Source organism: Anopheles gambiae, chromosome 2, assembly GCF_943734735.2.
Source record: "Anopheles gambiae chromosome 2, idAnoGambNW_F1_1, whole genome shotgun sequence".
Taxonomy (NCBI): domain Eukaryota; kingdom Metazoa; phylum Arthropoda; class Insecta; order Diptera; family Culicidae; genus Anopheles; species Anopheles gambiae.
Window position 1 is genome coordinate 14,151,550 of NC_064601.1, and position 15,185 is coordinate 14,166,734.

General features: G+C 46.3%; 1 protein-coding gene across 6 annotated transcripts in view; it reads right to left on the reverse strand.

The window, feature by feature from the left end:
- LOC3290546 (serine-rich adhesin for platelets) overlaps window positions 1–12,838 on the reverse strand; it is a 158,076-nt gene extending 145,238 nt beyond the window's left edge. For 3 of the 6 annotated variants that reach the window (XM_061647793.1, XM_061647794.1, XM_061647789.1), the window contains exon 1: window positions 12,299–12,837. The gene's annotated coding sequence lies outside the window, so the exon portion shown is untranslated. Of the gene's footprint in view, window positions 1–10; window positions 92–11,521; window positions 12,241–12,298 lie in introns of those variants that run through there. The other 3 variants (XM_061647790.1, XM_061647791.1, XM_061647792.1) reach the window with 3 other exon arrangements.
- Between the last annotated feature and the right edge of the window lie 2,347 nt (window positions 12,839–15,185).

Genomic DNA, 15,185 nt, shown 5'->3' on the forward strand with positions numbered 1-15,185 from the left:
TAATATTAACCGTTTCGTTTACGACTGCTGCATGCTTTAGAGCTCTTCTTAGTCATGCGATGATTGCTGATATCTTTTAGGAGTATTATTTCTGAAAAGAAAGAGTAAAGGAGAACTTTTATTAGCAAAAATGGTTGAAGCTTTTTATTGTGTACAGTAAAGTATGAATGAATACACAGCTCTACACCCGATACATGACCACAAAAGACGCATTGCATTGCGCTTCTAGCGAAAATAGTACCATAAACATTAATTTCAACTAACCATTAACCTTCAAATGCTGCGTTTCATCTGCTTCTACACGTGCCCTATTACTCCATTCAACGCTTCCAAACAGCATTACAACTCCGTAAAGCCTGCTTAAAGCTGATCATACCAATTTTTCTCATCTTCTTTTTCTTCCCTTTCCATTCCCAAGAAACGCGCCCGCTACTTACAAAGAAACGGCCGCGCTGGCGCTTCTTCAATTTCGTAATTACTGTCCGCCAGCTTAGCAAGCCGGCAGCGATATTCCAGCATCAAGCACCGACCTGTTCACCGCACAATATTTCGTTTCCTCGAATTTCCCCACCATTCTCCCCATTTCCCGCGAGCGCAGGGAAACGTTTCAAAACGAAAATTAAATTTTCCCTCATTTCCCGCAGCTGACAGTATCCGCACGGAAGTATCGCAAAACCCTCGAGCCTTCTTCTCTTTGGTGGGGGGGGGGGGGGCGCACGGGCGGGAGAGGTTGATGGTTTGCGAAAAAGAAATACGGTTCAACTGTTTTTTTTCTCGAATATCTATCGCTCACTCGCACCCGGAAGGTGTGTGCTCTCCAAACCTTCCAGGACACTTGCTCTCTTACCTGCAAAAACATCACACACAAAAACAGGATGATACGTAGAATAGATGCTTAAATAGGACCAAAAAAAAGAAGAAAATTGCTAACACAGACGCAACACAGGCCAAGCGGGCTGGAAGAAAGCAGTACGCATTTGCCCGTGGGGTTTCCATTAGCAACGCGTTTGACGAGGGTGACACGGCTCCGTTTGGCCGTATTTGCGGAGGAAAAATCACAACGCCTCAGCAGCATGACACTCGACGCCAGCGACACACGACCGCGCTCGGTAGTTCCTTCGGGGTCCATGTAAAAGATGCTTCAAAACACATAGACACACACATCTAAATACACGCAATGAGTAAGGGAAAACACTAGCACACCCATACATCACAGTGAGATGGACAGCGGAAAAAGACAAACGGCAGGCGGTATGGAATATTATGTAAATGTAATTAATTATGAACGCTCCTAACTACCGTGCCCGAGGTTGCTTGCCCGACTTCTGGATAGGTTTCCGCACCCGCCAGCGATGTTTTCTCGCAACCGGACTAACCTGGTCACGATGGCAACGGTTACGCACGAGAGACACTGTAAAGCTTGTATTCCCGCTGGAATGGATTTGCGTTGGTTCACAACAAACCACAGCACTAGGCACAGGCCGTGTGTTTTTACATAAAAGGAATGTCCTTTATTGCTGCTTACCGGAAAGGCTGAGATTGTACAAAAGCGTATGCAAAACATGAAAGGGCAGTGCGTGTGATGGAAATGCATCTTGATGAGGTTATTCATCTTCTAATTAGTTTTTTACGGCTGCCTTTGTCAACTATTCGAGGAAAGAGAGAGTCTTCCGCTGAATGAGGAGTTAATTTAAGGTTTCTTACCTTAAAATTATCATGACTATCCCTTTCACTCTACACCTTTATCCCTTTTTCTCTCTTTCTCTCTCGTTTATTTATGAATTTCCGCGGCACAAAACCACATTTCCATTAGCAACTTCACACATATTTACCGAATCCTCGAGGGAAGAGCCTCCCATCCCTGCACGTGCGGTTCGAAATGGATCATAATAATAGATAAAATCTATTAGTAAAATCCATCCATTCAGCACGACGGCATATGGTCCCTCCGGACAACAGGTCGGCTCCACGAGTCCTGCAGCTGCCCTAGCGTACAGTTGCTCGGCTCGTCGAGACATTATCCAATTTTATGATTTATTTATCACACCCCATGGTCGCAGTAAATGGCAAAAAGACCCAGACAACGCTCATCAGCACCAGACTCACGAGGGACACGCTCATGCATAGATCCATTGATTCTGGCACGAGATATTCCCAGCTAGGTTGTCGAGGCAACGCGGTCCATGGCTCAGTGCATGATTGCCTGTAACGATCTGTTATTGATGAATTGGTGAGCATGTGCCAATGCAATCATATTTTAAGCATTTACTTTCATCACCGAGAATTAGACTCTTCCAGGAAGCTTTCAATTTGTAAAAGAACTCCATCGAAGCTGGTGGTGATACGGTTTCGTGCTTTCAGTTTTCGTCGCGATGCTCATCATCACAATCCACGAGCTTTCATGTGCGGTTGAAGAACGGGAAAAGGGCTTATAAACTCATTCCAACATCAGCAGTAAGGGAGCCGGATTTCAATATAATCCTTGCGCCACCGTTGGTAACCGTCCCTGCATTAAACACACACACAGCCACACGCTCGTGGAAAAAAGGGATCGGGTGCATTCAGTACAGCCACATACCGCAAAACCCACTCATGAGGCTGGCCGCCACACAAATCCGCGCCATCCATTCGCCAGCTCTGAAGCCGTGGGATTTTTGGCGCGAGACTTTGGGATTAGCTTTATATTATGATTATTTGCCGAAAACGACCTGGGTGTGTGTGTGTCCAGCGGGATTTTTGGTACGGTTGATTTTATGTGCAGTGTACGCGGCTGGCTCCACCCATTGCTGCGGTATAAATTAACTTATCCTTAATGAACCGTAACGAGCAAATAGAAAGCCACACCCGATGTTGCATACGGCTTTTGGGTGATTGGATTTGTCGATTTTGTTGGGCATGGACTTGTTGAAATTTAATTCTAAATGTTCGATCCTTGAATGTGTTGAACGATTCTTTCTGAATAAATTTAAGAAAAAATAAACTTCGAGGTTTAAAGACATTAAATCCCAATGAGTAGCATTGACCAGAGTCCAAATAGTGTTTGTTGAATGATTATGCGCCTTAAATTATGCAAGCAACATAGCATTCATCCCTTTTCACGCGGTATGCAACCCTTTTTCTCGCTTCTCACTGTTTCGTGTCGATGAAATCATCGTAAATTTTAACACAACAACACTCCAAAAGGCACCTTTCGATCCGGTGTATGATTCAAGAGAACGAAACACTCTCAACCGCCCACTCTCTTCCTGTGCATCTTATCGCTCGCGAAGAACCCTTTCGCGAAACGGGCGCATTTAATCAAACAATACCGAAACACGTTTCTTCGATTCGAAAATAAAGTTTCAAATCATCCCGCCCGCAACATCGTTTCCACCATCTCTTCCCCACCGCGGCTGCAAATACGCGAACCACTTCATCAATCAATCGAAACCCCGAAGTCACTACAGGACTAACGCCAACCATTCCGCCCGGTTATCTTCGCGAGCTTCTCCGAATTAAGCAAACTTCTTCACTTCACAAAACGATTTCCGCGACCGAATTTCGAGACATCGATCACCGCTATAAGTAATTTATCTTTCGCAATTCTCCAATCAATCATCATCGTGCGTTCACCGCACCGTGCCGTCCCAAGCGGAAAATGGAAAGGAAGGCCACAGCACCGTGCGCGGGCAAACGGACATCATCATTAGTGTGGCGGTGCGGGGAGTGTGCGGAAGGTGCGGCAGTATTGCTTTTCTACAGAACTACCTACACACACCCCCTGCTGCGATGACGACTCCATTTCCGTTCCATCCGACGATCACGCGCTGCCCGGGGTACACGGTTTCATTCATCCCGACGCAAAACCGTTGGCGTCCTCGGACAGTTTGAAGAGTAATTATTGTAACCGTAACCATCCAGCCGTTCAGCCGAGGCCGAGCAAAACAAAACACAGTTGCGACACGCGGAGTAATAAAACCGCAGCGCGAAGCAAACGCGCTCGTCGGGTCGTTGCTGCGGCGGCACAACATGTTTGCTATGGAATGGAACCGGTGGGCGAAAAGAAAATATTCACCAGGCCAGGGGTTCGGTGTTGGGCCTGGGGGAGCAAACGATTGCGGGACAGCGGACCGGAGAGCGCCGGATGACGTACGGCGCAATGTTTCTGGGGGGGGCTCAAAGCGGGGGTACGTGTCGAGGGACTGCAGCCCGTCCGGTTAATGATGAGGATGGACAAAAAAAAACTAGCGGGGAAAAAATGACAGCGTAAAAGTTGGTCGTTTTCTAACAAACGGTCAACAAACACCCATCCACCCATCTCGGATTCCGCACTCTTAGCTCGACACATTATGCTTAAATTTGGTGATGAAAAATGAAGCTAAATTTTACTCCCAGCAGCACAACAACGCCGGGAGCCCCACCGAGAAGGAGCCCCCGGTAATTAATCGTTCTCGTAAAGAACTTCAAACGATTGTGAGGGGGAAGGTTGGATGGAGAAAGGATAGAGTTGACCCGCACCCGTGCACAGAACGACACTAAACGGTTGCATTTATTACCAGCGCTATTAACATTTAAGCGGGCAACGATTTTGTTTGCAAATGACAACTTCAATGGCTAAAAAAAGGTTAGTTTTCCTTCCTTGCGTTCGATGGTGCTTCACCTGACGTTTGACGCGTTTCTCGGTCTAACTTTCCGTCAGAGTGGAAACAAAAACTATATTAAAGCGGCGTCTATCACTTCCACATCACGTACAATGGCGTCGAGGAGCAGTGGAAATCATACACGCGCACCACCACGACACAATAATTCCCACGCGTACCATATTCTTTTGCCACAAAAACAAAATCTTCCCCTTCACATTGCTGACCACCTGCGGGCACCTTATTCGTACACAAAAAAAAAAACACACACACAAACACAAAGCAAATTCCGCGATCATCGCGATCACTGCAAACCGGTGTTGCTGTCGATGATTGATGATCTACGGTGTAGACGCGACCAAAACAGAACCAAACAACGAAACGCGCCAGATCGAAGGGTAAACTCGGCGGCATTGAAGGCATTCAGTGACATGATCCAACGTCCCAATCCAGCAGCCCTACGTGGGGGCAGGGGGTCTTGTTGGAACAATTACGCCCACGCCCGCTAGGGTCGTAATGTGAGGCCTGAGAAGCAGAAGCCGTTCCTGTTCGCTTTATGTGTCTTTTGGCTTGTCAGTGTTTGAAATGATTTTGGTTGCGTTTTTTTTTTTCTCTCATGCGTTTGCGTCTCAACGGGACGGCTGATGTGGGTGTTCTTTCGTTGCTGCTAAACGCAAACACATTGGAATGTGAAATTTTTAACGGAACTGTTTTGGTGTTGTAGGGAATGGAATGTTTAATGTATTAGCTTAGTTCTGTGTTAAAACAAGTTTTGTTCAATGGAAAACACATTTTCGAGAACCAAGCTCTCTTTATAAACTCTTTACTAAAGTACCGCCTAATACATAAATTGTAATACAGGGTTTCCCACGATTTATTGGTTGGTTCCCACGATTTATTGGTGCGTTCCCACGATTTTTTGGTCATTTCCCATAATTTTTTGGTAGCAACCCACGATTTATTGGTCGGTTCCCAAATATTATTGGTCGGTTCCCAAATATTATTGGTCGTTTCCCAAATATTATTGGTCGGTTCCCAAATATAATATAATATAATACCGACCAATAATATTTGGGAAACGACCAATAATATTTGGGAACCGACCAATAATATTTGGGAACCGACCAATAAATCGTGGGTTGCTACCAAAAAATTATGGGAAATGACCAAAAAATCGTGGGAACGCACCAATAAATCGTGGGAACCAACCAATAAATCGTGGGAAACCCTGTAAAACATCAATTGTTTTGAAAGCATCAAAATCTTCTGGAGCCACACACACACACACACACACACACCTAATCGTCGACAATATCGCAGCTGAAAGATTTCGCCAATACCGAGAACACGAGTCCTGCGTGCGTGATCCAATCAATCTCAACCAACATCCAAAGAAGCCTGCACTCGCACAGAGAGCAAAAAATCGTCACGATCGGGACACAACCTGCTCGAAATGCTCGCCACAAAACACGCACACACACAGGCAAACAAACGAAAGTAACCAATACAAAAAAATCATCCCCTTACTCTCGATAATGCAGCCCAATCAGCAAAATCCCCGGCCGCTAAATCGGTGATGTATTAATTGGATTCATTCTTCGCAGGCGGACCAGCAAAAATGCTTTCTGCCGGTTCTTGCGGGGTTTAGTGGGCTTTTTTGTTTCTTCTCCAGCGACGAAGTTCGGAACCGAAAATGAGTTTTCAATGTATTTTGTTTTCCCCGTTCTACTTTATATTTGTGTGTATCTTTTACGTGCGATTTTGCGTTTCGCTTCTGCGCATCATTAATGCTACTTGGAGTGTTAGAAACGTTCCAGCCTGGCGGGCATTTCCTGTCGCCCTTTTTTATCGACTGTCCAAGCATGTGATTTTACGCCCCCCCCCCCTCCCTTAGTCCTTTTTTTGCTTCCCGCTTGATCTATAATGATCCAAACCCCCAGAAACAAAAGCTTAATCCAGCCCCTCCAGCAAGAAGACTGGTTTTTTTCGGAGATTAATATTTTTCCCAGTTTTTCTCGAATCCTCTTTTAGCAAGTTTTGTTACTTTGCATCATTTTGCAGAAAACAGCCAAAAAAAAAACCCCCCTCTCCAAGGATTACTTTCGTTGTTAGCCTAAAACAAACCGATTCAAGGCTGTCCACAATACAGCACGCACAGGACGAAGGTGCCCCGAAACAAAATATGATACTGGATAGAAGAAAAAAATGTATACAAAAGATTTAAGGACCTTCTTTGAATCCACCAAGAGCAGGACAGTGGTATTACTTTACCCTGTAGCTTACGTGGTGTTCACGCGGCTTTAATGCCCCAAACCAAAGGCGGCTAACTTTCGCCTCGTCGCTGCAAACTGTCGTAAATCAGAAATTTCATTTTCCACACTGCAAAACTGATAGTATCCGATGACGCATCGCCACGGTTCGGGATGGGCGGAGGGCGAACAAGAAGCGATAGAAGAAGCTCGGTGTAAGACGGCGCAGAAGCTTATTTTCCTTTTTCCAGAAAACGGCACTTCCGTCCTTGGTGAAAATTCCATTATTATGCTACGATCAAGTTGAGCCGAGTGATGATTTTTTGTTTCCTTCGATTCTTTTTACTTCACACCAGCACAAAAGGCAGCGGAAATGCGCGAAACAGTACACGGACGGCGGTAGGAGCGAGAAGGGACGTGAAAATTGTATTTAAATTTGTGAAGTTTTTCACTCCCTCGTTTGTTGCTCCTCCTCATCGTCCGGTGGCCGGTTTTGCACACACACTCACACACATTTTATGCTATGAATATCAAATGACTCGTGGCGCATAAAACGGCTTCGAAACGACGCTTCCATACCATCAACGGCAGCAAAATGGTGGAAAGCATTGCACAAGTACGTTTCAATACCTGCTACGGTTTTTTCCCCATTTACCTCGGCACCTTGGCGCTGCGAGCGAACGCTGCCTTGTAATTACCGCTAGAAGTAGTAACAATGCAGAAAGCAACCAACAACAACCCCTCCCAGCCCAGCAACGTTGGTACACAAACACAGGAGCGCGCTCCTGCTCCATGAGCTTTGGCTCTCGCCGTTTAACGATTACAGTGCCGTTAATGTAAAGTGCAAACATGCAAACAAACGCCCGTCAGCCCGTTCGCCCGCCACGCCGTGAGAAGCTCCGGGGCTGGCGATGCAATCAAAAAGGTATAAAAATTTCAAAATGAGCCATTTTGTGTCACACATCACCGGGAGGTTGTTCATGCGGTGGCGCTCGCTGGCGCACCTTCCGCATCGTCACTAGGATCAGGCTGTGGCGGAATTGATGTAATTTATTGCACTTCCCCTACACCTTGTTGACGTTTTTTTTTTGTGTGCAAGATTGTGCTCATGCCCTCCCGAGACCAAAGTACTTGGGACCAATATTACTCCAAACTCCATCACAAAGGGTGACAAAATCAACAAAAAAAGAAACACACAGCAGTACCAGGTATTTAAAAACCAAAAACGGAAACACCCCCAGAACCTCCGCACATCCTCCATCGCGCGAAACGCGAATTATCCCGCAGGGTGCCGTTAATGATACACACCAGTGCGTGCGCTCCTGCGTGAATTGGTTGATTAAAAGTAATTGTCCATCCGCACGGCAACGGTGCTCGTTCACGCACTAACTATGCGTTTACCTGCGTGAAATGCATCAATCATCATTAAATGTAGCCGTATTTTTAATTGCTCATTATTATTGCATTGCAATTCGCCCTTGCCGCTGAAACGTTGAGTGTGGTAGGGTGGGAGCGAAAATTGCAAACTAAATAATAACAGCGTTACCGCTGCGTTACCAATGGCTGACGATGCATTGCGAATACATAATTATGAGCGGGTAGCGTACGGTGCGCTGTTTTTTATTTGGAATAGGTGGAATTCACTTTCTTTTTTGCGCCGCTGTAATAACATGCATGCAGCGGGTACGGTAAATGCGAGAATGATTGGTACGGTAAACAAACATATAAATAATAATTATATATAATATTATATAAAATTATATATAATATAATTATATTTACATGACAAGCGTATATATTACAGGCCTTGCAAAACCACTTTGAGCTAACAAGCTTCAAATGATGAGCAAAAATCAACTTGGTACAGAACACTGCATACTTGTAGGCGAACAGTGTAAACACAACCCAAACAACGCCTGAAGTTATGCAACATAGGTAAGATTCTTGCATTTTAAGCCTTAAATTATGTTTCAACCAGCGAAACTTGTGCACGTCTCAAGCTGCATTCGACATGCATTGTATATATTTTCTATATTTACCTTACAGTGTGGTACACTGTTTTGCAGATGCAACTAGGAACCGTCCTTGAAATGGCGGCGTCGCCATACCAATATGGCAGCAGCATGCTGGTCCCAGGATGCACCCGCCAGCCTCCAGCCTAATTTTCACTTGCTCACCACCCAATCAACAGTATTAATGTGTATCCACAATCAATGGAACCGCAGATGCAAGTCAAACAAACACGCACGCTGTCTCTCGTTACGCTGCTCTTCCGTTTCGTGCGCCCAAACACCCACACCCCTTGCCCAATCCTACTCGCTCCCTTCCTGCCAACCCCAAGGGAGCCAGGGCGCTAGCGTGCGTTAATTGCGGCTCAATCCATCACCAGCCCGGAGTAATCCGTGCATCATCAACGGTCGTCAAATCTTCCAACAGGACTGGCGGTCTTCACCATTCACGCAAACACGCACGTCATGTCAATGGCACGGCAATGGGGTGGTGTAGTAGCAACTCAGTGGGTGGCTTATTTTTGGCCAACGGAAGGAACGGAAGGATGCTGCCGAGAATGCGGAACGCGTGGAACGGAGGAAGGTCGACCACATACACATATATCCCGATCGTCACGCGGGTGACACGGTGACACCGACACCGGGGTGCCAAGGGGACCGGGGGCTGCCAACACACACACGAAGAAGGCAGGCAGACAGGCGGCTACTCCCGCTGCGTCCAGACGTCACACGCGAGCGTTTTTGGGCGACGTGAACTCTCTGCTTGGCTACGGCGGCAAGGTGGTGGCCGGGTGGTGGTTGAAAACTGCACAACAGAACAGTGGCAACTGTGCCACGCCGTGTTTTGCAACCCTCGCGCTGTTTGCTCAACGAGTTCAAGGACGCCCGGACTGATGTGTGTGTTACAGCATCTTTTGCAAAAGGGGAGCTGGCGAAACGATGCGATGCGTTTACATCACAGCGTAATGCGAATTAATAGGTTTTGCAACAGCGCGCGATGCGTCGTGTGAAGTGTTTTTTGTGTGTTCTCTCTCTCTCTCTCTCTCTCCCGCGAAACACGGAATGCGTCCGGAAGACACGCTTTTTTATTCTTGCTTTTAAACGGCCCGTGGTTGCCTGTGGTCGAGGCGTCCGGGAGTGTCGTGAGCAATGACTTATTTTTAAAAAGCAACACCATGTTCAGATGCGTCACACCGCGACGTCCTCTCCCCACGAAGCCAGCAGTTTCCAGAGGTTTTGGTATGTGACAGAAAGCAACGCCAAAAAAAAAATCTTGCATTTAAAGCATATTGTGCAAAACAACCAAAAAACAGCGTCAACATCAGCCAAAAACAATCCACTGACAGGCGGTTCCCCATTTTGCGCAAAAGCAATCTTTTGTCGCGGTTGTTGGTCTCTCTCTTCTAACCCTTCAAAATCAAACGACGCTTTTCGTCAAAGATTTCCATAATGGAAGGTTAAGGAAGGTTTTTCGGCTTTCCTGGAAGGATTTTAAGGTTGCTGTTTTCCTTCTATTTTTCGTTGTTGTTTGTTTGGTTCCCTTTTGCCATACGCTAAGCCACAGCTAAGACACTCGCTCACTAACACACACACACACACACACACACACACACACACACACACACACACACACACACACACACACACACAGACAAAGACGCACGGAAATCACTCATTCAAAAAAGCGAGCCTCAAAATCGTTTTCCACAATTTTTCTTTTTTGCTTTTCGTGAGCCATTTTAACTTTTCGACCTCTTCATTGCTTCTTTGTTCACTCCAGCAGAGCACACGGCGTGCTACCTGGACGGGGTGGTTAGGGGTTCAGTTTTCATTTTTCATATCTCTCCTGCCGCTCATTTTTACAACCCTAGTCGTCAGCATCCTCGCCTCGTTTATCCATTTCGTGCTAGTGTGAAGGAAAAAGTGACGGAAGAGGACGGAAACCGAATTTTGCCCCATATCCCCACGTGGTTTTTCTGCTGCGTGTGTATACCGACGGGTGAATGGTGTGAAACAGCCCGTGATGATAAAGCAGCCATACAGCAGCAGCATCAGCAGCAGCAGCACGGGACAGAACAGCGCGAGAAAGCGAACAAACACAACAAAAAAATCCGCCGAAAGAATTCACACACATGGTAATTTAGCACAAAACCAAGCGCATGAACCTTTTTTCTTTATATGCGTGTGTGTGTGTGTGTGTATGTATATACATGAAGGTGAAAGTGTGGGTGTGTGTTTGTGTGCAGTTTTAGCTGTTCACCGTGTGGCAGAAAAGCGCTTCTGCATTGAGTGCTGTTTCCGGAACCATTTGGTAATATGGCTCGAGAAAGCCCGTGCAAACGATGATGCTCTTGTTGTTGATGATGATGATGATGATGATGGGCTGGTGAGGCTGGGGAAAGAGAATGAAAAATCGATTTTCCTACGACTTGAAGCTCATCACAACCACCATAACCACCACCATCATCATCGTCATGATCAGCTTCGCTACACGGTGTGAGATTTTGCTGCGAACGTTTGCTTTTGTTTCATCGATCGTCTCTTCCACACGCACCACAGCAGGGGGGCGGGAAAGTTAAGGGCATTTTTCCACCTGCACCACAGTGAAAATCTGAACTGAAGCCTCCTTCGCAGCACTACTTACATCGCATTCCTGAACGGGGATTTTCCTGGTGCAGAAGTTTATCCAGCCGCGTGAGGAGCGTACACGCGAACGGCTTTCGATGATTTGCAATGGTGCCGACGGCATTTTCAACGCTTTTCTACGTAGCCTCTCGTAACCTGTGCGCTGGAAGGGCGCTACCTATCTTTCAGTTGTTAAAGTGAACTTTCGGCTGCAATTTTCTTATCATACACATTCCATGGCATCGTTTTGTGCATAATTAAACGCTACACTTTGCACAATTCACACGAGCTACCGGGTGAGCTTCGAACTCCATTCTGCAGCAAGTTGCACAAAGCATGAACCACAGCATCCGTCGGCTGCACAAAATTGTCCATTTTCCGGGAAGGTTTTGCAACGTTCTATGCTGCCATCGCACACTTTCACACTGACACCTTTTCACAACGACACTGCTCCTGCCACCACGTGTGCCGCCTCACTGCACTTCTTCCCTAACGAATTCTGCTCGGGTCGGGAGGACACGTCTGCTTTACATGGGAAGTTGGTAACTTCAAACTTTGCACTCGTTTGCTGGCATGCACAAAATCAGGTCAAACATGGACAAGGTGTGCATCTTCACACACACAAACAAACAAACACCTTTTTCAACCTGCTAGCACCTGCACCTGCAGTGCATTGTTGTTCACACGACTCACAGCACTTCACCATCCTGATCATCAACAAACCCCAATCCCTTCCCTTTCTCCCATCCGCCCGACACTGATCCCCCTTTCCCCCCCCCCCCCCCCCTTTGCATACCTTTACTTCCAGCACAAACGGTGCACACTGTGCAAGGGGAAACAACACACAAACTGTGGCTTGAACAATTCCTGTCACACGCACTTGCCCGCTACTCCACGCAGTGTCCTGCTGTACCTGGTACCGATTGGTTTGTTGTTTGTTGTTTTTTTTGTTGTTTGTCCTTCGTCTTCTTCTTCTTTTTCTTCTCCTCCTTCCACACGGGTGTGGAACGTCCTGCACAGTGTGGGGATGTGGCTGCTATGCCGTCGCTCTTGCACCCCGCGCGTGTAGTGCAATGTATGTGTGTTGTGATGAGCGAGAGCTGGGCTATATGATCGGAGACAACAACTGGCGCGTTCTGCAACCCAACGCCACTGTTTCGCGTTACCAAACGGCAGCAGGAAAATTTCCATCCATCCATCGACGTGGTTTTTCCTCCCCTAGCACGAGGCGGAGAGCACGCGCGCGAGATGCGCGAGAGCGAGCGTTGTGATGCGAGAGAATATACAGTGATGGAATATGGCCACCCGATGGTCACGATGGAGGCGCTCTCCCGTCTGCTCACGCACTGAGCGGGAGGATGTGTGGAGGCGCTCACGAATCCTTCCCACGCGGGTCGGTACCGCGCGGGAATCGGGTGAGGAGGGGGGGGGGCAAAGGATCGTAAGCGTGAAACATGCGCAAGCACGCGCACCACGTGAAACACACCGTGTGAGACAGGAGATAAAGAGAAAAAGGAGCGAGAAAGAGAGAGAGAGAGAGAGAGAGAGAGAGAGAGAGAAAGCGAGAAAGAGAGAGTAAAAGAGAAAGAGATAGAGAGAGATTGAGAGAGATAGAAAGAATTTACGTGCGTGTCGCGAGCAGCATAACGTAATGCAAGGGAAAATGGACAAAGAGAGTCTTGGCAGCGAGTTGAGCAGAGGTTGAGTTGTGGCGCTTTTCCACGTCGGAGCGAGATGCTCTTGGCATCTCTCGCCGCAAACGTATCTGAGGGGATGCTGAGTGATGTGAAAAACGTGCGCCGTTGTTTTCCACCATGCCATCGGCCATCAAAACATGCTGAGAGTGTACATGTGCTCACGCTCAGCACGCTTCTCTCGAAATTCCTTAGCACGTTTTACGCCACGCGCACCCCGAAGATGGTGGAGATTTGAGAAGAGCAAAAAACAAACGCATACGCACACATCCACATCCCCGACCTTCGTTAAGTTTCGTCGGCATGGTTGTGGCATTCGTTAGGTTTTGGCTCGCCTTCCTTTCCTTTCGCTTGTGATAGCGAATGAGTTGCATGTGTCTGTGTGTGTGTAAGTGTTTGTGTTTTTGTTTGGGTTATTTTATAGCATCTTTTTTGTTGCGTAGTTGGGATCCAGGGAACAAAATAATCCGTTTTCATGGCAAAACAATAAGAATGAGAGAAAGAGTCGCAAAAATGCTAAATATTAATTTACATAGAATCGATTCATGTTCGTACAGTGCTATTAAAATCGAAAGCTACTTTTTACGAACATGTTCCTCACTCAAGCAAATAAGCTACCGTGTGCTTAGTTAAGGATTATTTTACGTTATCAAAAAAACATTTGCCTTCTTTTTGTGTTGAACTGGTGGATATTGATCGGTGCTAACTGAACCGTATAAGCTATAATACGAATTGCAACAACTTTACGTAACAGTGTGTAATGACATTCTGTAGTACATCAAATCGGCAAACATGTTTACCAATTTAAGATAAAGTTAATTAAAAGCAGCGAGTCATAAACTACCTGTTGACGTTCCGTTTTTTTTTTTCACCTCAACGCACCTATCGGGATCACTGTTCGCAAATGGAAATTAAATCGAACTGCAGTGCAAAAATAAACAATACCATCCGTTCGGTTACTACCGAGAACCCATTATTGCTTTTCGCCCAAAATCGACCGAATGTTTCGAGAAGGTAAAATATGTCCTTTCACTCCCATTCGCAGCTGCTCTTGCATTACAGTCCATCACGACCCTGCCGCGCAAAAACGGCCCCATAATCCTGCGAAAATTCATTTGTGGGAAATGGGAACTAAAAACGATACAACAAACATAACGCACTTTTTGCACGGGTTTCAAACGGTTCGATAATGGACCCATGATTACTGCCACGAGCTGCGTGGAACAATTGCATTTTTACGCACTTGTAATCTGGCTTTGGTTGCAACTTGCACGAGTGCTGATACTGCCCGCGCAGCCTCACCTATACAACAAAACAATGTCCGCAACATGTTGCTCGGGAAAGTGGGTGGAGACGAGGGCATATCAGAACTGTAGGCAAATGTAATTCTCCTCGGATCCTTATTTTATGGTGCATAAAAAAACTTAACATTCTATAGAATCGAGATAACTTTGAATACAAAGAAACAACGAATATTTAAATAAATCGCACAGATCTCCCACAACCTCCTATACGAATGCAATCATAAAATTAAACAGTAAAAAACAGTAATGAAAGCGATTGGCAAACTTGATACCACCACAACGCTTCTTCGAATCCATCCGTCCATTCCAATTTGTACAAATGATTGCATCAATGCAGTGATTGCAGGCTGATGGCAATCAATTTACAGCATATATAGGTTCGCCATCTCGTAGCTCGTCGCCCGAATCCAGAGACCACTGCTCACTGATCGACCATTAGCACTAATTACAAACAAGCTCGCTCGCAAATCAATCAATGCTTGCCCTCCGATAACCACAATCAAATCTGTTTAGTGTTTGCTTTTTCCATCTATGGCACGTTGAACTTTATCTCACGCACGACAGAAGGCGTTAGGCTTTAATATTAAAGCCAATGCCGTAATTAATAAGCTTTCATTTACTGGCGCGCGCGCACACACACGCACACAACCGACCTGCTGGATTCGGTTGAACGGATGACCGCATA